General features: G+C 39.6%; 1 protein-coding gene and 1 long non-coding RNA gene across 2 annotated transcripts in view; one reads left to right on the top strand and one right to left on the bottom strand.

Annotated features, from left to right (window-relative positions):
• Positions 1-22519, bottom strand: part of TANGO6 (transport and golgi organization 6 homolog) — a 205972-nt gene that overhangs the window by 65290 nt on the left and 118163 nt on the right. The window lies entirely within an intron of this gene.
• The window catches only part of LOC138159280 (uncharacterized), a 40719-nt gene continuing 24641 nt past the window's right edge, over positions 6442-22519 (top strand). The window contains exons 1-2 of the long non-coding RNA XR_011167858.1: positions 6442-6548; positions 7335-7413. This is a non-coding gene — a long non-coding RNA (uncharacterized lncRNA). The remainder of the gene's footprint in view (positions 6549-7334; positions 7414-22519) is intronic.

Raw genomic sequence — 22519 nt, forward strand, 5'->3', positions numbered from 1 at the left:
AGCTCTGTCCCTGAATGGATTTCCTCACCCAGTGCTCTCTCTGTGGGTAACCTGGAAGAGGAGCTATGCCAGAGACGGCTGGTGTCACAGTGCAGAGGAAGGAACAAGGGATGTAAATGGATAAAGTCTGAGCTACTATGTGGTAGATGTGTACCCCTGGGCAAGTCTTTTTTAATCATCAATTTCCTTATACATTAAACGATGATGATCACACTTTACCTACTTTCAGATCTATTGTGGAGATCAAAAGAGATAATGTATATAAGTGTTTCATCATGATAAAGTGCCATTATAAACGTAAGCTACTATTAATAATAACCTAAACTAATAAATTGATACTACTTTTATATCTGGTTATTGCGAACTGTTTTCCCAGGGTCTTGTCCTCTCTGCTACTTACTACCTCAAGCAACATACTCTACCTTGGTATGCCTCCGTTTCCTCATCTCAAAAATGAGGGAACTGGACAAAATGATGGATAACATTTGTTCTAGAATGAAATTCCATAATTGCTATGTGACACAAATTCTGAACTGCTAAAGCAGAGGACTGGACTCGGACCCCAGGCAAAGATTCCAGCAAGGCAGTCACCCATGAAGCCTCTCCCTGGGCCGACCCTGCTGGCATGTCATCTTTAAAGATCGAAACCTGAACTTACAACAAATAAAAGAAAACAACCACAAATGCTTCAGCCTGTTCTTCTCTTATAAATGATGACTACCCTGAGAAGCAATCCTGGTCTATAGCAGTTCATAGTATTAGCACGTTCATTCCCACATTTCCCACCGTACCCTTCTGTGGGACTTTCCTGGACCCTTTCCCCAGGAGACAAATCATCAGGAAATGTCAGTGTCCTCAAATACTGACTGCCGGGATCTCACCTCTCATCTGTGCCCTCGGCCCCTGGGACTAGACTTTGTGAATAGAGGGCAGGGCCACAAGCTTCTGGGCCTTCGTTTAAAGAGGGGGCTCAGCAGTCTTCTCCCCATTTCCCACCAGCTTCTGGACTTCTCTGGATCTCTCCACCACGCCCCTGCCAGGTAGGTACCTTTTGTGTGTTGTGCAATCTAATGGGGGATCACTGGGATGTAAGCTCCTTGAGGGCAGGGACTGTCTGTTTTTATTTCCCTTTGTATCACCAGCATTTAGCACAGTGCCTGGCACAACACTGACCTACTTGTTGACAGATGACTTCCCCAAAGGACTGAATCACCTTTCTGTATCTGTCAAATTAAAAGCTCTGCAAACTAGCTTAGTGTGTGATGCAACTATTGGCAAACTTTGAGCTTTTTTTGAAGATTTGAATCCAGGACTATGGAAAAGAGCCTACTGAGATAGGAGAGTTTCTGACAGCGCAACAAAACCACATTCTTCCTTCAGCTTGGCCTTTCCTGCACTCCTGCCCCCACCATCCAAATGAAAGGTTTTAGATGTTCTTGGCAAGACCTATGAAAACACAAAACTTCATTCACCTTTGTCTGAAAGACATGGCCCACATTTTGCCAAATATTCATTATCATCCTACTATGGTATTTCCTAATATTATTTGGCTTCACTAGAAACAGAATTGAAAGGTTATTTTGGGTCCCCCCCCCCCGCTCCATTTCTAAAGAGGAAGAAGAGATATAATCTAGCTTTCACCATATCCTAGAAGAATCAAATTAGGGAACTCCCCTTCAGGCTTGAATCAGGAGATTCGGGACAAAAGAAAGCACTTTTTCACAGAAGTCCTTGTCTGATGCATCCTTGTAGTATGAAGGTGACCCAAGGTTCTTGAACCCCATGCCTGGAGGGCAGGCTGTAGCTGGTCCTGCCTGGAGCACAGTCTCTGTGACAGAGGGTGGCAGGGCCCATCTACCAGGACAAACATGAGATAATGAATTTTTAGCCAATAACCATGAAACGGATAAAAATCCACAACAGTCCGATGACATTGGTCTCCTTTCACTGTGACAGTAGCAGTACAGAGTCAAAAAGGATGCTGAGGGAGTGCTAAGGATGACATAACAGAGGAGGCTGAGACTGTGGGACTTTTTTTTTTGCTTTTTTTTTGGAGGGCAATTGGGGTTAAGAGACTTGCCCAAGGTCACACTGCTAGTTTTGTGTTAAGTGTCTGACGCTGGATTTAAACTCAGGTCCTCCTGACTCCAAGGCTGGTGCTCTATTCACTGAGCCACCTAGCCACCCCAGACTGTGGGAATTCTTACTGGGCAATTTCTACCCAGAGACTAATGAATTAATGAATAATGAAGTGAACCATATGAATATTGGCTTTCTTGCTACAGATGAGTGAAGGAGAATTGACGCACTTATCACACTGGCATTGATGAATTCTTTAAGAATTTTATAAATCTTTTTTTAAAAGAAATTCAAGAATCTTCTAAGACTTAGAATCTGAACAAGGGCTACAGTGTGGGGGCTGATCTGGGGAGGACTTGGAGAAAGATACAGACGGAAGGACTTCAATCTGAACCGGAGGAGGAAGTGGCCACAGAATGAGGTCACAGACCCTTAAGTAAAAGGAGGCCTAGAAAAGTTGATTCATTCATTCAACAAAGACATAACAGGAGCACCTATCATGTACAAGCCAACACACATTAACTGAGGACCTACTGAGGGCCACAGGGCTAGGTGCCGAAGATGAAAGATAACAACTTTCTGACCTGGAGGAGCTGACCTTCCAGGCACCCTGGGGGAGTCAAAGGCTGGAGACAAGTTCAGATCATTTCTGCTCCAGGACTGAGGATTCCCAGAGGGTCACACTAAGGGAAGGGCAGGATTCCTAGTTGGAGGCTGATGGCTCTGTATATGTCCGTGACTTGATCCCTCCCAACATCTCCAGCTCATTGTAGCCTCAACTGTCTCTCTCAATCCCTTGGGGGCAGCTGGTGGCACAGTGGATAGAAAGTCTGAAGCTAGGATGACTTGAGTTTAAATCCAGCCTCAGATGCTTGCTAGCTATGTGACCTCGGGCAAGTCACTTGACCTGTCTGCCTCAGTTTCCTCAACTATAAAATGAGGATCATAACAGCATCTGCCTGGAAGTGTTGTTGTGAGGATCAAGTGAGATAATATTTGTTAAGTGCTCAGCATATAGTAGGTACTTTATAAATGCTTATTCCCTTCCCCTCCCTCTTCTGAATTGTCAACCTAATTTCTATGGGTTCCTTCCTTACTCACTTCAAAATATTCAAGTCTTCCCCATCCTTAAAAAACCTTCATCAGAGCATAGACCAGCATTTCATTCTGTATACCAAGATGACGTCAAAATAGGTACATGATTTAGACATAAAGGGTGAATATCATAAGCAAATTAGGGGAGCATGGAAAATTTTACCTGTTGTATCTATGGATAAGGAAAGAGTTTATGACCAAACAAGAGAAAGGATCACAGCAATATAATGGGTAATTTTGGTTATATGAAATTAAAAGTTTTTGCATAAATAAAACCAAAATTTAAAGAAAGCAGGAAACTGGTGGAAAACTTTTTTTATAGCAAGTTTCTCTGATAAAGGCCTATCTCAAATATATAGGGAGCTGAATCAAATTTATAAAAACAAGAGCCATTTTCTAATTGATAAATGGTCAAAGAATACAAATAGGCAGTTTCTAGAAGAAATCAAGGCTATCTAGAGTCATATAAAAATGCTCTAAATCTCTACTGATTGGACACATGAAAATTAAAACAACTCTGAGGTAGCACCCCAGAACTTTATGAGTAGTGAGAAAGGGTCAGATAAAAGAGATGTTCGTGGAGCGAGACATAGCAAGATTTTGAAACTGCCTGGAAATGTGGGGTGAGTGAGAGTAAGGAGAAAAGCACAGTGTTTATGAACTTCACAGAAGAATCATTCTGCCTTCAATAGGAATGGGGAAATTTGGGAGAAGAGATAAGAATGTGTCAAGCCTGAGCTGTCTTAGATACTTTGAAATATCAAATTGGCGATAAGAGATGGCTGGATGCTTAGGGGAAAGACTGGGGCTGGACATATTGATGTGAGAATCATTGGCTTAGAGATGACAATTAAATTCCTGATTGCTGAAGAGATCACCAGGGGAGTGAGTGTAGAAGGAGAACAGGAAACCTAGGGGAAAGTCTTGGGGAACACACACAGTCAGGGGGTGTGATCTGGATTTTGTTCTAGCAAAGGGACTAAGGAGGAGTGGTTAGACAAGAGTAGAACCAGAAAATAGTGTCACAAAAGCTATTTGGTCAGGCTCTCATCCCCTCTCACCTTGGTTACTGGAACTTCTAGGTTGCTTTTTAATTGGTCTCCCTGCCTCTCTTCAGCCTGTCCTCTACACAGCTGCCAAAGTGATTTTTCTTGGTGTAGATCTGGCCAGGTCATTCTCCCTACACAACAAAATCTAGGAGTTTCCTATTATTTCTAGAGTAAAGATAAACTGCTTTGTTTAATTGTTAAAGTGCATTATCACCTATCTTTCTAGACTTACTGTACATTATTGTCCCTGTTCCTTACACACTAGAGTTGAACCACCCCACGCCCATTGCAACCCCGGTCATCTCCCATGCCTGGGATGCACTCCTTCCTTACTTCTCTCCCTCACCAAGAACACACTCCAGCTTCTGTTTAGAAAGGGCAGCCATGGAATCTCCATTTCCTGAAGCAGTTCTAGACACCTCCATGCCAACAAAAAATTGGGCTGAATAAATCTCAATCTGATTTTCAGACATACTCAAGGAAGACAGCTCTGACTTATCTCCACAATTCAGCTCTAAATGGCTCTGATTTGTACCAAGATAATGGTTAACACCTGGATGTTTGAATCTTTGGATTCCTCTCAGGAACCCAGAAATCATCAGTCTTATTGAGAAGCAAGCAGCTGTGTGTTCAGCAAACAGGAGGATTCAGATTTATTTACATGAGCTTTAAAAGGATGGCAAAGACTTTAAAGGTGAGAAGTACAGAAATGAATAGTGAAAAGAGGATTTGAAGAACTTTTAGTCTGTCATTGGATTGATCCTAAAATACTGAGGATAGCACCAAGAAAAGGATCCTTTAAGAAGTGTGAATTTGAAGGATTTCTTGATGTCTCATCAAGTTTTTCCTTCCATGCCGTTCATATGACTGATGCCTCAACTAACAGAGTATAAGCCCCTGCTTCCTCTGATAGTAGGGGCCCAATACTTCTGAAGGACTTGGTAGCTATCCCCATCAAAATACGACAATTGAGGGAGGGAGAATGAAAACAGAGAATACTGAATATTCTACTTTTACCATCACTCCCACCAAAATGTCATTATTTATTTTTGGGTCCTCTTTCCTATACCAGAAGAGGGTGAGGTATGGAAAGAAAACCATTCCCCTTCCCCCAAGCCACTCTTCCCTAGTAGCCAAAAGCAAAGGTAAAGCCAAAAGGGAAAGGAAATAATCCTATATGTTAAGGAACTGCTGACAGTCTTACATGCAGTGTAAATGAGTAACAAAGATTTTTTTGGAGTGGAAGGCAAGATAAGGAAGTCTATATTGGACAAGTTGAGTTTGAGGTGCCTACAGGAAATCTAGTTGGGGATATTCAAAAAGAAGATGATAATACCAGATTGGAGTTTAGGATAAGGATGAAGGCTAGACAGATTTGGGAGCCATCTGCATCAAAATGATGAATGAACCCATGGAAGTTGATGAGGTCACCAAGATAGGGCACAGAGAAAAAAAGGGCCTAGGGCAGAGTCTGAAGACTACAGTTAAACCCACAGCTAGAGTATGACATATGGAATATAATCCAGGAAAGGAGACTGAGAAGAAGCTATTAGACAAGCAAGATATGAACCTGCAGAGAGTAGTGTCACAAAAACCCAAGTGTCAAGGGGTTAGATGTTCCAGTGAGGTCAGGAAGGCTCACTGAAAAAAGACCATCAGATTGAGCAGCTGAAAGATGAATGAAGATAAGGTCTTCCTTGGACTTCTCTCACCTAAGACAAAGGACCCACCAGATTTCCTTGGGGAGGTAAATGGATTTAATAACAAACCCTCTCCTCTCGGGAGATAACACAAATTTGATGAGAGGAATAACAATTCCCTTCACCCAGTGGAACAGAAATAACACAAGTTTTGGAAGCAGAAGTTCTGAGTTCAAATAATGGCATTAACACTTAATAGCTGCGGGGCTTTGACCAAGTCACTTTCCCTATATTTTCCTCAGTAATGAGATGAGGGACCGCTAAGGGCCCTTATGGTGTTATGATTGGAGAATTTCTGGAAGACTAAGAAATAGGAAGAGTAAGGGAAGAACCAGGCCATTGATAACCTAGCTCATTACAAAGTATGGCTTCCAAAGTTCCAAAGTTCTGATAATCATCCACACCGACCACATCACACACACACACAGAAGTACTCCACTTGGTAACGATTTAAAGCGGCCAACATATCCCAACTTGCCTTGGAGTCCTGCAGCCAGCCAGGTGTCAAAGAGGTGGTGGGTGGGGAGGAATGGGGGAGAAAGGGTGGAGAAGCCATTTTATAATGAAACTGTCAAAACTCCCATTTACTGGAAAGAACTTCCCTTGTTAGAAGATGAGATGTGAGGTGAGGTGAGGTGGGGTGGGGGTGGGGTGTAGAACTGTGTGTCATCCCCCATCCCTGCAGCTCATAACCACAGGTTCAGGGCTGATCTCGACTACAGTCACTTATTTGCTACATCTTTTGTAAAAGAACCAGCAAATAACTCGATTTACCAGAGGCTGTAGGGTTGTTGGAGATTTGAACCTGACCTTCTACATCCACTGTGGAAGAGCCCCTGGAGTTCCTTCCTCCCGACTGTGTACCTTATGGTGGATGGTTACATTTCTGCCAGTATTTTGTTTTCTAGCAAGGAAGAGAACCACTGTAATTTTAGTTTTTACTACCTCCAAGTTCTGTGGGTGACCTAGATTAAGGTTCAGTCACTATTGAAAAACCTCTTCCTATCACATGAATAGGTCAGCCAGCTAGGTGGCATGGGGCCTTGGATCCAGTCAGGAAGACTCATCTTTCTGAGTTCAAATCCAGTCCCAGACACTCTTAGCTGTGTGACCTTGCAAAAGTCACTTAACCTTGTTTGCCCCAGTTTCCTTATTTGTAAAATAAGCTGGAGAAAGGAATGGCAAACCACTCCAGTATCTCTACCAAGAAAACCCCAAATGGGGTCAAGAACAGTCAGAAAGGACTGAAACAACCAAACAACAATATAGGAATAGAAGACTTATTGTTAAAAGTCATCTGATTCACCCTTAGCTTCCTTTTAAAAGGACTGTCCTTTTGCCTTGGAAGATGATAGCTTAATGTTGATTTACTCTTGTAATTTGGATTTTTATGCTTTTTCCACTGAGGCAGCAGATTGCTGGATTTGGAGTCAGGAAGACTCGAGTTCAAATACTGCTTCAAATACTGCTTACTCACTGTGTCACTCTAGGTAAGTCACTTAACTTCTCTGACCCTCATTTTCCTCATCTGTAAAATGGGGATAAGAATAGTGCCCATTCAAAAAATAAATAAATAAAAGGAAAAGGAAAAGAATAGTGCCCGCTTCTCAGGGTTGATGAGACAAATGAGGCCCTTTACAGGTCCCAATGTGACCATGAAGCACTCCACAAACCTCAAAACACCACACAAATGCTCCTTGTTGTTGATATTTCTTATTACCACTCCATTTCTTTTTGATCAGGCTTCAGTGTGACTGGAGAACAGCTGGCTATCTCCTCTCATATCCCATAATGTCTCCAGGCTAAATGATCTCAATTATGGCACTTCACTCTCAAAGTGTCTATGTTCCAAACCTTTAGGCATTTCATCAGACCTATCCAGAGTCGTTAACAAGTTCAGGCACTCCCTTCTTCCCTCCTGTCTGGCACCTTTGGGTCTGGTAGGAGAAGAGAGTCAGGGAGTAGAGCTGTCAAAAGTTGTATTTAGCACCCTACGGCAATGAGGTAGGATTTCTCTCTTTACCAAAAAAGATGACATTGGCATTCCACTATTCTTCCTCTTTGGGAACATTATATATTTCTCTGTTGATATGTTTGACAAATGTCCCTCAACTTTTTTTTTTACATTTTTATTTAAAGTTTTGAGTTCCAAATTTTTTCCTTCCCTCTTTCCCTCTCCTCCCCCGCCCTGAGACAATCAAATATAGGTTATACATGTGCAATTATGTATAACATTCCCATATTAGTCATTTTGTACAAGAAGACTTGAATAAAAGAAAAAAATTAAAGAAAGGAAATGGAAAATAGCATGCTCCAGTTCTTTCTCTGGAGGTGATTGGTATGCTTCATCATTAGTTCTTTGGAATTGTCTTAGATCACTGTATTGCTGACAATGGCTAAATCATTTATGATCTACAATATTGCTGTTGCTGTGTTACAATGTTCTCCTGGTTCTGTTCACTTCATTATTCATCAGTTCATGTAAATCTTTCCAGGTTTTTCTGAAATCATCCTGCTTGTCATTTCTTATATAGCACAATAATATTACATCAAAATCATATGCCACAGCTTTTTTTAGCCATTTCCTAACTGATGGGTATCCCTTCAATTTCCAATTCTTAGCCACCACAAAAGATGGGTCCTTTTCGCTTTTTGTGGATGTCCTGGGATACAGACCTAGCAGTGGTATTGCTGGATCAAAGGGTATACACAGTATTACAGTCCTTTGGGCATAGTTCCAAATTGCTCTTCAGAATGGCTGGATCAGTTCACAACTCCACCAACAGTCCATTAGTGTCCCATTTTCCCCACATCCCCACCAACATTGAACATTTTCCTTTTTTGTCATATTAGCCACTTTGTTAGATGTGAGCTGGTACCTCAGAGCTGTTTTAATTTGTATTTCTCTCATTAATAGTGACTTAGAACATTTTTTTCATATGAGTACAGATAGCTTTGCTTTCTTTGAAAACTGCCTGTTCAAATCCTTTGACCATTTATCAATTGGGGAATGACTTGTATTTTTATAAATTTGACTCAGTTCTCTATATATTTGAGAAATGAGGGCTTTATTAGAAATACCTGTTGTAAAAAAATTTTCCCCCTTAGCTTTCCTTCTAATTTTAGCTACATTGTTTTTGTTCGTGCAAATAATTTCAATAATTAAAAAAACCCAAAATTATCTATCTTACATTTTGTAATGCTCTCTATATCTTCTTTGGTCCTAAAGTATCTCCTTATCCATAAATCTTACAGATAAACTATTCCATGTTCTCTTAATTTGCTTATGGTGTCATCCTTTATGTGTAAATCATGTACCCATTTTGACCTTATCTTGGTATATGTGGGATGCTGGTCTATACCTAGTTCCTGTCATACTGTTCTCCAGTTTTCCCAGCAGTTTTTGTTCCAAAAGCTTGGATCTTTGGGTTTATCATTTACTATAATGTAATTTGTCCCTAATCTATTCCACTGATCCACTACTCTATTTCTTAGCCAGCACCAGATTATTTTGATAATTACTGCTTTATAATATAGTTTGAGATCTGGTATGGTTAGACCATCTTTTTTCATTTTTTTATTGATTCCCTTGATATACTTGAGTTTTTGTTCTTCCAGATGAATTTTATTATTTTTTCTAGCTCTATAAAATACTTTTTTGATAATTTGATATGACACTGAATAAACAGATTAATTTAGGTAGAATTGTCATTTTTATTGGCTCAGTCTACCCACAAGCAATGAATATTTTTGCAGTTGTTTAGATCTCATTTTATTTGTGTGAAAAGTGTTTCATAGTTGTGTTCATATAGTTCCTGGGTTTGTCTTGGCAGGTAGACTCCCAAGTATTTTATATTTAGTCTACTGTTATTATAAATGGTATTTCACTTTCTATCTCTTGCTGCTAGACTTTGTTGGTAATGTATAGAAATGCAGATGATTTATTTTATATATTGCAACTTTGCTAAAGTTGTTAATAATTTAAAGTAGTTTTTTTAGTTGATTCTCTGGGATTTTCTAAAGCATAACATCATAGCATCTGTAAAGAGAGATAGTTTTGTTTCCTCATTGCCTATGTCCCTCAAATTCCTCAGGGTGACATCATGGAGTGCTACTGTGTTCTCTCACAAACACCCCTGGAGGTCACAACAATACCTAGAGTCCAAGTCAGAGGCAAAATCCTGGGCTAAATGGATTGTAAACAGCTATTTTGTTCAATGTACTCTTCCTAAGACCTACTCAAATATCAGACTGACACTCCAACTGATTATGGCTGAATGACTACCTTGTAATTTCATGATGTCATATTCCATTAACCCCTTCTTTGGGGGGCTTACTGTCATATCTAGAACAAAATCAAAGTTCTTATTTCATTGGACATATTATAGTAGCTACTAAGGTCAAAAGAAAAAATGATACTGGACTGGTAGAATTTCTTTTTGTAGTTACTGAGATAAATAATTTATCATTTACTACATAGATGAAATCCATAATTTTTGAAAATGTGTTGACAAATTTTCTCTATTAACACCAAGTATGTTCCAGGTTGGGCCCACTTGATAGCTCTGGTGGCATTAATCAGAATTCCCAGAGCAGCTACTCTGCTCTTTCACCAGGCCCTTTATTCAGGAAAGCTTTTTAGTTAATTTATGCAGGGGGTCTAGGCTGTACATCACAATTAAGGTTTTAAGTCATTTTATACTTTTCAAAGTGCTTTCCCATCCATTATCCTGATTCTTACAAGAAGGCAGATACCATCCCCATTTAACAGAAGTGGAAACTGAGACAGAGACCAGTTAAGTTACTTATTCAAAGTCACAAATTAATGACAGAACAAGAACCAGGTCCCCTGACTGCTAGTCTGATTCTTTTTCACTTGTACCATGGCATCAATTTATTCTTCATGAAGTTCTGCAAAGACAGAAAACTACTATTCTAAAATAAAGACCAGAACATTTATCTATTATACAAACCCTGTGAAATTGGGGTCCTTTCAGTTCTATATTCAACCACATAAGATACACAATGGAAGAGATATTAAAGATTCATCTATATTATTCATCACCTGGGCAACTAAGGCACTATGGGCAGGTGTATGTAAGGACAAGTACATGCATATGTATTGAATGCTGGGGAGAACAGGAGCTTGCCAGTGGGAGTCTCGTCCTTCCAGTATGGCCAATGTTTTGTCCACTATATTCCCCCATGCGAGGTGAGCCTGCTTCTGAGTATGCAGAATGGAGGACCCTGCTCTATTCCAGAGCATACACAGCTATGCTAGGACTGTTTGCCCTCTGCCTGCTGTGTCGTAAAGAAGGGCCTTTTAACTGACTTTCGAGCTGAAACTTCGTATACATCCAAAATGCACCAACCAGCCAAATCGACCTCTTTCTTACTGGTTGCATGCAAGTGAGCAGGATGAAACACTGGAAGCCTTCAGGCCTTTATCTCCCCAACTGGGCCATGGCCCGTCAGCATATGGCGCTGTTGTTGCCTCTTTCTAGGAGTACTGGAGATGACTACAACCTTGTGTGTGAGCTTCAAAAGGTCTGAAGAGTGAGTGGCCAGAGGTCTGGGATCCACAGTCCATGTTAGCACTGCCCAGCAGTTGATCCCAGTGGATCACTAGGGTACCTCTGAGGAGTGACCTGCCTGACTCAGGAGAGTGGTGAATAGACTGGAAGCTGAGTTGTCATATGACTTGTCTAGCAGCTCTACCATACTTGGAAGTGAATATGGTGGGATAAAGGTTCTGAGGCAAACTTTAAGTGTGAACCCAACCTCCCCAGGGTTTGAGGTGGTTTAGGGGGGACAATTATGCTCCAGTTCAGGGAGAAAACTGTGCTTTGGGTCTTTCTATATTTTTTTCATTAAATATCCCTTTGTAAAAGCTAATTGATAATAATTAGTTAAATGTTATTGGAGTTCAAATCATAGGGCAAATCAAAGATGTAGTGGAAATATTAATTGTAATTTATTGATATTGTAGAGAACATATTAGCATGAGCAGTTGAACAAATGCTATTAGAACAATATCCCCAGTCCCTTAGACATATCCCTGGGACTCTGAGGAGCAGATGTAGCCAATTGCCCTCCAAAGACCCAACTTGCAAGTGCAAATGAGACTCGGAATAAGGATCCCTAGAATCTATGACAGGCTACATGTGTGTATATGTATGTTAGTGAATGTGGAGGAATGGTTATTATTATTTCTTTGAACTGTTTTCAGAAACCAGGATTGTCACTTGCTTAAGAATATGAATGGAATTAATTCTTGCTAGAAACCTTCCCAATCTTCTTCCCCATTCTTATAAGGAATAGGGATGAACAGCATGCTTCCCATTTCCTGACAGGAGGAGGATGACTGACAAATGACCTTGTTAAAAGCGGTAGTACTCAGCACTTAGTGCACATATTAGGGCATTACGGAGCTTTCCAAATAACGCCAGCCTTTGATCTTGATGGGGCTTGTCAGTGGAGCAGGTGGGACAGTCACTGGGCAGGAATGTTGGGGTAGTACCTGGACAGATTCCCCCTGCTGGTCTCCACATGCCAAAGCTCATTTTTCTCCATAAGCCAACTGACTTTTACTTTCAGAATTCCGTTCATGCTGTTATCTCTTTAAGGCATCATTCTCCAAACTATGGTCCTTCAACCATTAGTAATTGGGTAGATGTCAATGAGTCACTTTTCCACTTTCCCAGAGAGGCTTCTACAACTCCTTCATTCTGAATGTACACTTCTAGTGGAAGATAATTTTATAATTTTATTTTATAATTATATTTTTAACTGTTATCATAGATCATATAGGAAGAGTCATTCAGATGCCAAGTATATGCAGATATATCCAAGATAATCTTATCCACAAACCAGTGTATTATAAATAGATTATAGACAAAACATTTTAGACTTTCAAGGCATCTCAGAGATTATCTGGTTCAATCCCCTTATTTCACAGATAATTAAAGTTAAGAGTTGACATTTATATACAACTTTTCTGTTTACAAAGTGCTTTAAATATTATTTCATCCAACTCTTACAATAGACCCATGAGTACCTATAGGAAAATTATCATAATCCCAATGTTACAAATGAGAGAACTAAGGCTCAAAAAGATGATGTGACTTAGCCAAAGTCACCTAGTGATTTATATCACAAAGTCTGTCCATTTAAGTGTGAATCAATTTTTTTATGTGTCAATGTATTAACTAAAATTTTCCAGTGTTGTTCTTTCTATAAGAGCAGATGATCTATAGAGTACAGGAAATTCCTCCTTGATCTAGGAGTATTTCCTAGCAGGGTCGACTCTCTTAACTTCTACCAGTAGAGATTTATTCCTTTAGTAAACAATAGCCATTTTTAAAAAATGCAAATATCATCTCTCACCATTTGCTATATAAAGCTGTAAAGTAAGCACCTCCACAAGGAGTCCAGAAGGGCCAAGAAACATCCTCATCCAGAAAACACCTGATTTCCTTCTCTGACTTTGATAAAGACAGCACTCCAGGGCAGCACGGTTTTAGAATATAAACTCATTTGTAAAACATGACAAAGCAGGATGGTGGAAGAACACAAGTGTGCTGATTCAAAAAGCATCAAATAGTACTAGAGAGGAAAATGAGTTTGCAAAAATAAGAGTCATGAGATCCAACTAGATCAGACGACCGTAACACCACTTATGGAGCCAACTGGAAGGACAAAAACCACAACAGATCTGCTTATAGTTCTATGTGATTTTCGTTCTCTATGACACTGAAATGACCACATTTTCCATAATAAATGTAAATGGCATTTAAGAAGATGACAATGGGAAAGAGCAGCTGAACCAGATCAAATATACATGAGGGGAAATTATGCTGGACGCAACACAATTTAGAAAGAAAAGAAGAATCAAATTTTAAAATATCTAAGTGAGAGAATGATACCAAAGAAATAGAAAAAAAAAAACAGATCCAAAAAGAGAAGATCGGGTAGAAATATGTTGAGTGGAGCCAAAAGAACAATGTACATGATGGCCACAGTGTGAATTTTTAAAAATCATTAAAATGAAGTTGAATTCTAGACAATGGGAAAAAAAAGTGATGAAAGTCCAGAAGGAGAGATAACAAAATACACCTTCTCCCAATGAAATAGGGAACTAAGAGGAAAGACTATTTTATACAATGACAAATAAGGTTTGACATCTGATGTTTTTGCTTAATTGTTTTTCTTTGCCACAAAGGAGGGTTTAATTATGATGTAAAAACAAAATGCATCAGTAAAACATTCTTCAAAGGATGATTAAAAGGCATTAGTAACTACTGACCCATAGGCCTACTTTCTTTTCATTTTCAAGTTTTGCTGAGGCCTTTTGTTTTTACATCAACAGGTCAGGCCTTTCCTATCATGAGGGATAATTTGCAGTGAAGTTTCCCCATTCTGAAAAATCAAATCTAGAGTGGCTTCAGCATCCATAGGCCTAAGTTTAGAAGTCACCTGACCTTACAGGAATCTGGGACTTAGAGCAAGGAGCCCCCCCCCCCCCCGCCCCCAGCACAAGATATGCCAAATAAGGACAGAAGTGCTTTCTCAAATGTACATTGGGTGGTCTACTGTTTCCTTGTTCTGGTACTCGAGAAGTTACAGAGAAGGTTCTGATGGAGGAAATGTCTTCATTTAGGAACTCCCTATACCAATGATATAATATGTTCCTATTTTGTTTTTTGGAGGGGGGAAGGGCAGAGTAATTGGGGTTAAGTGACTTGCCCAAGGTCACATGGCTACTAAGTGTTAAGTGTCTGAGACTGGATTTGAACTCAGGTCCTCCTGACTCCAGGGCTGATGCTCTATTCACTGTGCTATCTAGCCACCCCCTAGGTTCCTATTTCTATTTATTAAAAAAGCAATTGAATCTAAAAATCAAAATGCAGCATTAGAAGCTTTTCTTCACTACGCTGTATCCTATGTACTTCTGAAGACCTCACAAGGTCCCCAGACAGAATAAGGATAACTTTGCTCATTCATCTCTCCTCTGATTATCAGTATCAAGTGAGCTATTAAATAGGGAATGGCATGCTCACTGCTGTGATGGAGAATGTTCTAGGCTAATGCCACATGGAAGTAAAAGTCACCTCAATTTAATCCAAGAATTAAGAAAGAATAAGAAAACAAGAAACCTTATGAACCTTACTTTATGCACAATGCTGTATTCAGGTGTTGAAATACAAAGACAAAACCAAAACATGCCCTGCTCTTGAGGAGTTTACACTCTACTGTGGAAGAGGACATTTACACTGATAAAAGAATATGAGGAAATCTGATAGGGAAGAGAGGACTAATAATTGAAGGAATCATGGAAAGATTTAATTCAGAGGTGGTACCTGAGCAGACCTTAGAAAGGCAAGCATTCTGAAAAGCAGAAATGAGAAGGGAGTCCAGGGTTACAAGCCTCTGCTGAAGCAGGGAGGTTTGGAAGGCAGGTTTGCTGAAGAATGTTGGGTCTGGAATCAGGAAGACCTGAGTTCAAATCAAGGCTCAGACACTTACCAACTGTGTTACCCTGGGCAAGTCACTTAGCCCTATTTGCCTCAGTTTCCTCATCTGTAAAATGAGCCATAGAAGGAAATGGCAAACCACTCCAGTATCTTTGCCAAGAAATCCCCAAAAGGAGTCACAAAGAGGACAGCAGTGAGTTAAGTTATTGATATATGTTGAGTTTGAAATGTTGATTAAGCAGTGGCAATTTGGAATGTCTTCTACACTGAGATTACTGAACCAAGCTAAGGGAGTAAATGACATCATTAAGAGTATAAAATGAAAAGAGATGCCAGGATTGAATGCTGAGGGGACATATACACTTAGGTGGCAGAAGATGGATAATTTTAGGAAAGAATGCTCAGAATGGAAGGTCAGAAAGGGAAAAGGAGAATGGGAAAAGTGCTATGATGTCTGATACTTCAGAGAGGTCAAGGAAGAAGAGGACTAAAAAGGGCCAACAGAATGAATGGCTAAGAGATCACTGACAAATTCTGAGAACTGTTTTCAGTTGAGTGGTGGGAGTCAGAAGCCAGACTACAGAGAGCTGAGACAGGAGTCAATAGTGGAGCCGTGGAGTAATCAGAGAGGTGTTCTCTCTAAAAGTCTGACAGTGAAATAGAGACAAGTAAAAATACAAAGGTTTGAGGGGGAAAGCAAGGCCAACTGAAGGGCACCCCCCATTTAATAGTATTTTATTTTTCTCATTTACATGTAAAGACAGTTTTCAACATTTACTTTGATAAGATTGTGAGTTCCAATTTTTTCTCCCTTTTCCCCACTCCCCAAGATAGTATGCTATCTGATATAGGCTATACATGCACAGTCATATTAAATGTATTTCCACATTAGTCATGTTGTGAAAGAAGAATCAGAACAAAAGGGAAAAACCATAAGAAAGATAAAACAAAAAAAGAGAGAGAAAATAATGTTTTTATTTTGCATTTATTCTGCATTCAGACTCCATAGTTCTTTCTCTGGATGTGGGTAGTACTTTCCATCATGAGTTTTTTGGAATTGTCTTATATCATTGTATTGCTAAGAAGAGTCAAGTCTGTCCTAGATGATCATCGCAGTGTTACTGTTACTGTGTACAATGTTCTCCTGGTTCTGCTCACTTCACTCAGCATCAGTTCATGTAAGTCTTTCCAGATTTTTCTTAAATCCTTCTGCTGATCATTTCTTATAGCACAATAGTATTCTATTACATTCATATACCACAACTTGACCTGAAAAAACTGAAGGTTTTTAAAGGACAGGTGAAATGTGAGTGTATTTCTAGGTAGCAGGGAAGCAGACAGAGATTGAAAATGAGAACAAGGGAGAATGGTAGATAAGATAAGCTTCCAGAAGAGATGGGAAGGGAAGGGATGAAGGTTGGCCTTAAGAAGAAGGATCACTTCTTCTTCAGACTTGATCAAAAGAGGAGACAGGTGAAGATGTAAAGGTGAAAAGGAAAAGTAGGAGCTCATTCTGATGTTACTGATCTTTTTTTTTCCAGGAAAATGTAAAGTAAGGTCAAATACTGAGACAAAGACTGGGAGTAGAAGTGGTTCTAGGGACAGAAGAGATGTTGCAGGGAGGATGACAAAAAATTAATCAGGGAAGAATAAAAGGACTCCCTTGCAAGAGTGAGGGCTCTGTTGACACTCTATACAGGGATTATAGTGGATTGTGTTACTACCCTCAGTGGTGCACTGGCTGTAGAGAAGGAGCAGCAAAGGTCAATGGTAGGGGTAACTAAGGGCTGAGAGCTGTCATATACCAACAGTACAAGGGAGCAAGGGATTCTAGAGTGGAGAATGGTACATAACTGAACTAGTCATTTGTAATGTTAAGCCCAAGAAGGGAGGTAAGCAATGGACTGAGAAAACCAGAGGGGCAAAGGGACTTTATGCTACCTTTCAGAAGAGTTAGGCAGAAGGACAGATCAGTGGATCAGTATGATCAAACTGGGTAATTCTGGTGTTCCAGATTACAGAGATAGCTTGATTTAGAGTGGCAGTGAGGTTGAAGGTGTTATCACTTCTGTGGGTAGCTAAACCAGCATGGAAGTCATAAGAGCTGAGGGAGGTTGATGAACTGGGAAGGAAGGGTATTGAAGAAGTCATCAACGTGAATATTCACACTTTCATGGATAAGGAGAGGAGATAGACCAGAGATGAACACTAGAAGGCCAGTTCTGAATTCAGTGAGAAAGGAGGGAGTGTGACCTAGGAACCAGCAAATGACAATAAGAATCTGGGGGTGGGGGATACAGATCAATGCAGGGGCTCTCAAAGTCAAAGAAGCTGGTGAGTCAGGGCAATAGTAAAGGGGTCTGGGAGTAACAGTGGGAAGCAAGGAGTAAGCAGATACCTCCAGGCTTGTGCAGGGGCCTAAGAGAAGGTATAATCCACCCTGGATAGGGTGGCCAAGGATGATGTTTTTTAGATGCTTCTGTTTGCAGATGACATTGTACTGACTACATCAGTTTCCAGAAAAAGAACCAGGACCACTCAAAGATATTTTAAGAATTCATCAGGAAAAAGAATTCCTGCCATTCAAATTATGAACTGTAGTTGGGTGGGGATCCCATCTAGTCCATGATTACTATACCTTGGACCAGTACTGCATAGAGACAATGAACTGGCCCAAAAGTGAACAGGGAAAAAGAGAATATACTGGATTATACTTGGAAAATTGAGTAGTGCCTTCAACGATTTCAAGGGGCTTACTGAGAAAAAAATGCCTCTTTTTATTTGGCTACAAATCATGAAACACAACATGAACTCAGAAGAACCAAAACTGTAGGTGATCCAAAGGACAATGTGGAGATGACTGGTGTGTATTAGTAAGATGAGACATGTTATTAATAATGACATACATGTAAGAAGTGGCATAGTCATCAGGAAAATTTATGATGGGAAAAGTCATATTGACAAATGTGATAGCCCTAATGTAGCACTGGAACCCAGGAAATCTTTTTTAAAAAGTCCTGGAGAAAAAGGAAGGTTGGGAGAAATTATCTCACATACATAGGGGACACAAGTAGATAATGATGCAAACATACAGAGTAGTTGATATACTCATCTAAGTTGGTCAAGAGAAGGAAGAATACACAATTAGGTACAGAAATATATTTCACTCAACAGTGAAACAGGAAGGAAAGGGGAGAACAGTAATTAAGAGGGAGAGTAGAGTAAGGGAGTGATTAGGCAAAAAAAATTCTAAGGATGTACAAAAATATTTATAGTTCTGTTGGAGGTAGCAAAGAATGAAAATCTTAGGGGGTGCCCATAAACTGGGGAACCAGGTAAACAATTTGTGGTATGTAAATAAGATGGAAAAGTATTGTGCTGAACTCTTATCAGCATAATGACCAGCCACAATTCCAGATGAAACATGTTGCCCATCTCCCAAGAGAAAGGTCAAGGACTCAGAATGCAAAATGAGCATTCTCATTTTTTAGGATGTGGCCAATGTGGGGATTTGTTCTGGCTGACTACACATGTTTGTAATGAGTTCTGTTTTTCTTGTTTTCTTGTGTGTGTTAAAGGAATTGAGAAGACTGGGACAGCAAGTGGTTAATTGTGGGAACTGAGTGAACCCACTGACTACATCTTGTGACTCAGTTCAGGAACTAGCTCAGTTCCCTTTCTATCCGATTATGGGTCTGGTCCAATTCTGTCCTGTGAGAAAACTTTATTCGATTGTACAAACTGAAAGAAAACCTATTGCACTGCTTGAACCTAGCTCTGCATGGCTGGTAACTGGACCGCTTGTATCTGTTGAGAGACTCTTAACCAAGGACCTCAGTCCTGTTGACTAGAAACTCAGTCAGATCCAAAGACTGATAACAAGGAGTTTTCTCACAACGGTATGTCTCAGGTATTCCATATGTCTTATCTAAAAACGGGCCTCCTAATAATTAATTAGTTATTGTTTCCAGGTTTCTTTGATTGTTTACAGAACATTTAGGAGGAGTGGGACACCTCTTTTGTCTGAATTCAGGGAATTGTGCCTGTTCATTCTCCCCTTCCCTACTTGGAAAGTTCCTAATCTTTCATCCAAGCAAAAATCAGATTACTTAATGTTGTACTGTCTCCTTCTAATTAGCTGGCCTTATTTGGTTAATTGTTTTTAGTGTATAAAAGTCAGTCTCCCCCTGTATTCGGGGTTCAGGCCAAAGCTGAGAAGGTTTAGTCCCAGTTTGTTAGGTAATTAGCACACGATGCTTAATAAATCTATATGCTCAGAAGACGGAACCTTTGTTTCCTCGGTCATTTTATCTTTCACCTGCCAATGTGTGTGTAAATATATAGAAAACTTGGGAACTCTGATCAACACAAAGACCAGCCACAGTTTCTGAGCATTCATAATCAAATACATTGCCCGCCTCCTGACAGAAAGAAGATGGAGTCACAGTATAGACTGCTTAGACATGTTCAGTGAGAAATTATATTTTGCTTGACTATACACCTTTGTAATAGTTGTTGCTTTTCTTGCTTTCTCAAGGCGTGTGTGTGTGTGTGTGTGTGTGTGTGTGAAGTGGGAGAAAGTAAAGCTGATCTTTCTTTGAAAATAAAATAAAATTTAATTTTTAAAAAAGGCCTGGAGGAAATCCTTTAGTGTATTGAACAGAACTTCATACACTACCTCATCACCCACTCTCTGCCTTTGACTAGAACCATGGTGGTTCATGGTGGAACCATGAACTCCAAAGCCTCCATTTAAGGAGCAAACTCAGCTCATCACTTTGGGACTTCTCTGACTGGCCTTCACTACTTCTTACCTCCACTAATGTAATACCCTCTTAGCCAGTCTCACTGTTTCCAGTCTCTCCCATTTTTCAATTCATCCTTCATACAACTGCCAAAATGATATTCCTTTACAGAACTCTTTGTTCATGTTTGATGATCCATTGGGGAATGGCTCTTCTTATATATTTGTTAGTTATCAGACATTTATCAGAGATATTTGATGCAGACTTTGCCTCAACTGCGTCCCTTTTTACCCTGGTCAGACTGAATTTGGTGGTACAAAGACTTCAATTTCATGGAACCAAAATTATCTAACAAACTGACATTTCTAAACCTCTGCTAATGAAGCTTCAGGGACACAACAATTGTAAATAGAATGAACAAAACCCCCAAACTGAATGCTATGTAATTATAATGACCAAACCTGGTCCCTAGAGAAGGGCTGATCTTTTATTAAAGAGGCAAGAGGGTGTAGGATATTGCAAATTCTGTCAAGTGTAGCTGATGTATTGCTAAACTGTCTTTTTTTCCCTCACAAACCTCTATCAAGTTATACAGGAAATCCTTCAGTTTCCTCAAATTCCTATTATGATGGATTCACCAAGAATACCACGAAAAAGGGATCAGATTTAGCCAGAAAAAAAGTTGGGATTTTCTAGGATGCTATAGTTAACAGTATGGGGTCTAGAATGAGCATAAGGATGGAGATGTTCCAGGTTTATGGCAAAGTTTTTTAAAAAGATTAAAGAAAAAAAAAACCCAGATAATTTAAATGAGGGAGCTATTCTTTTCAATTTTGTAATGACTAAAGTGTTAAAGCCATTCCACTCATTTAATTAATTTAATTTGCTACCTAAATGTTCTGACTAGTTAAAGCAGGTCCTGGAGTTTAGCAAAGAAATATCGCCTTAATATTGACAAACACAAGTCATTAAGTCTATGATTTGAGAATAAACTTTAAGTTTAAATAATATAGAAAAATTCCAAGCATTAAAAACTCCTGTTTTATTCCTACTGAGGAAGTGTAAATCACATAGTCTTCCAAAATATATAATGTACTTTGATTATAATCATATAGCTAATATTGCCACATAATATAGAAGATCACTGGAAAACTTGCAAAAAAAAAAAAAAGAAAGAAAAAGAGAAATCCCGTGATTCCCCCAACCTGCTTCCGAATGCTTTAATTTACCTCTGAATTGAAGGGAAGAAAAAGAGGCAGTAAGGCTGGGGATGAAGGAGCCGCTTAAAAGAAGACAACAGAATAAAAAACGTTGACACATTAAAGTGTAATTATGTTATTATCTTTAAAGAAAGGGCCCTTTGCCAGTTCTATCTTGCATCTAAGAGCCAATGATTTCTGCAGCTGGTGATTGCTGAAAAAGAGCTAGACTATCTTAGATCTATTTAAGGGGATCCAATTATAAAAGGTAAGATTTCTGCCTTTAAAAGGGAAAAAAAAAGCTTTGGCTTAAAAAAAATCAACACATGGATGGTTATGAAACAGGAGAAAGTAATTTCTAAAGTGCCTTCATTGAGAAGCCAGCAGTCAATGCTTACGTAATAGTTACTCTTCAATACTGCTTATGTCTTAAGTATTAAAAAATAGGTATTTTTAAAGACAATTTCCCCTTGCAAAAGTTTAATGATATTCTTGCAGTAACCTCTGCTTGCTCTGGCCAACATCCTTTAGAAAAGCTGTAAATCATTCTCCTTTTTAAAAGCTTGGTTTTAATCAAAATATAAAGAGGCAGAAATGGGGTACTAGATCACAATCCAGTCTCAGAGTGGGTTAAAACCTGGGTTCAAATCTTGCCTGGGACACACTCAGGAAGCAGGACCCTTCCTACCCCCACCTCTTCCTCTAAGAGCCCCAGGTTAACACCCTAAAGCTACTCTTTGCTTATATACAGTAGATGGAGGAGTTCCCATTTTTGCAATTAAAGTCACAGATTTGGACCAAAAAATAAACGAATTAACTGTGTTTTTTTCTTAAAATGGGCTGAAGTTGGAGGGGAAAAAGAATGAAATGGATTTGGGGGGGGTGTGTAAATCAAGGATGATACCAATATTTCTAATAGCAGTGAATGGCAGAATGGTGGCATCATAAAAAAACAATCTTTATCATGGGTGATATTTAAACAGCATTTTCTGGTTACAAGGGGGAAAGGGGAAGGGGGATAAGTATTTACATAGGGCCCACCATGTGCTAAACACCTGCTTTAGGCATTTCATCTCCTCTGAGTCTCACAACCCAGGAGAGGATGGTGCTCTTACTGCCCTCTTTCTACAGTTGAAGAAACTGAGGCAGACAGGTTAAGTAACTTACCCAGGGTCAAAA

The sequence above is a fragment of the Petaurus breviceps genome, unplaced genomic scaffold (genome assembly GCF_028583685.1).
Source record: "Petaurus breviceps papuanus isolate PSGF00001 unplaced genomic scaffold, PetGlider_PUasm1.0 176, whole genome shotgun sequence".
Classification (NCBI taxonomy): domain Eukaryota; kingdom Metazoa; phylum Chordata; class Mammalia; order Diprotodontia; family Petauridae; genus Petaurus; species Petaurus breviceps.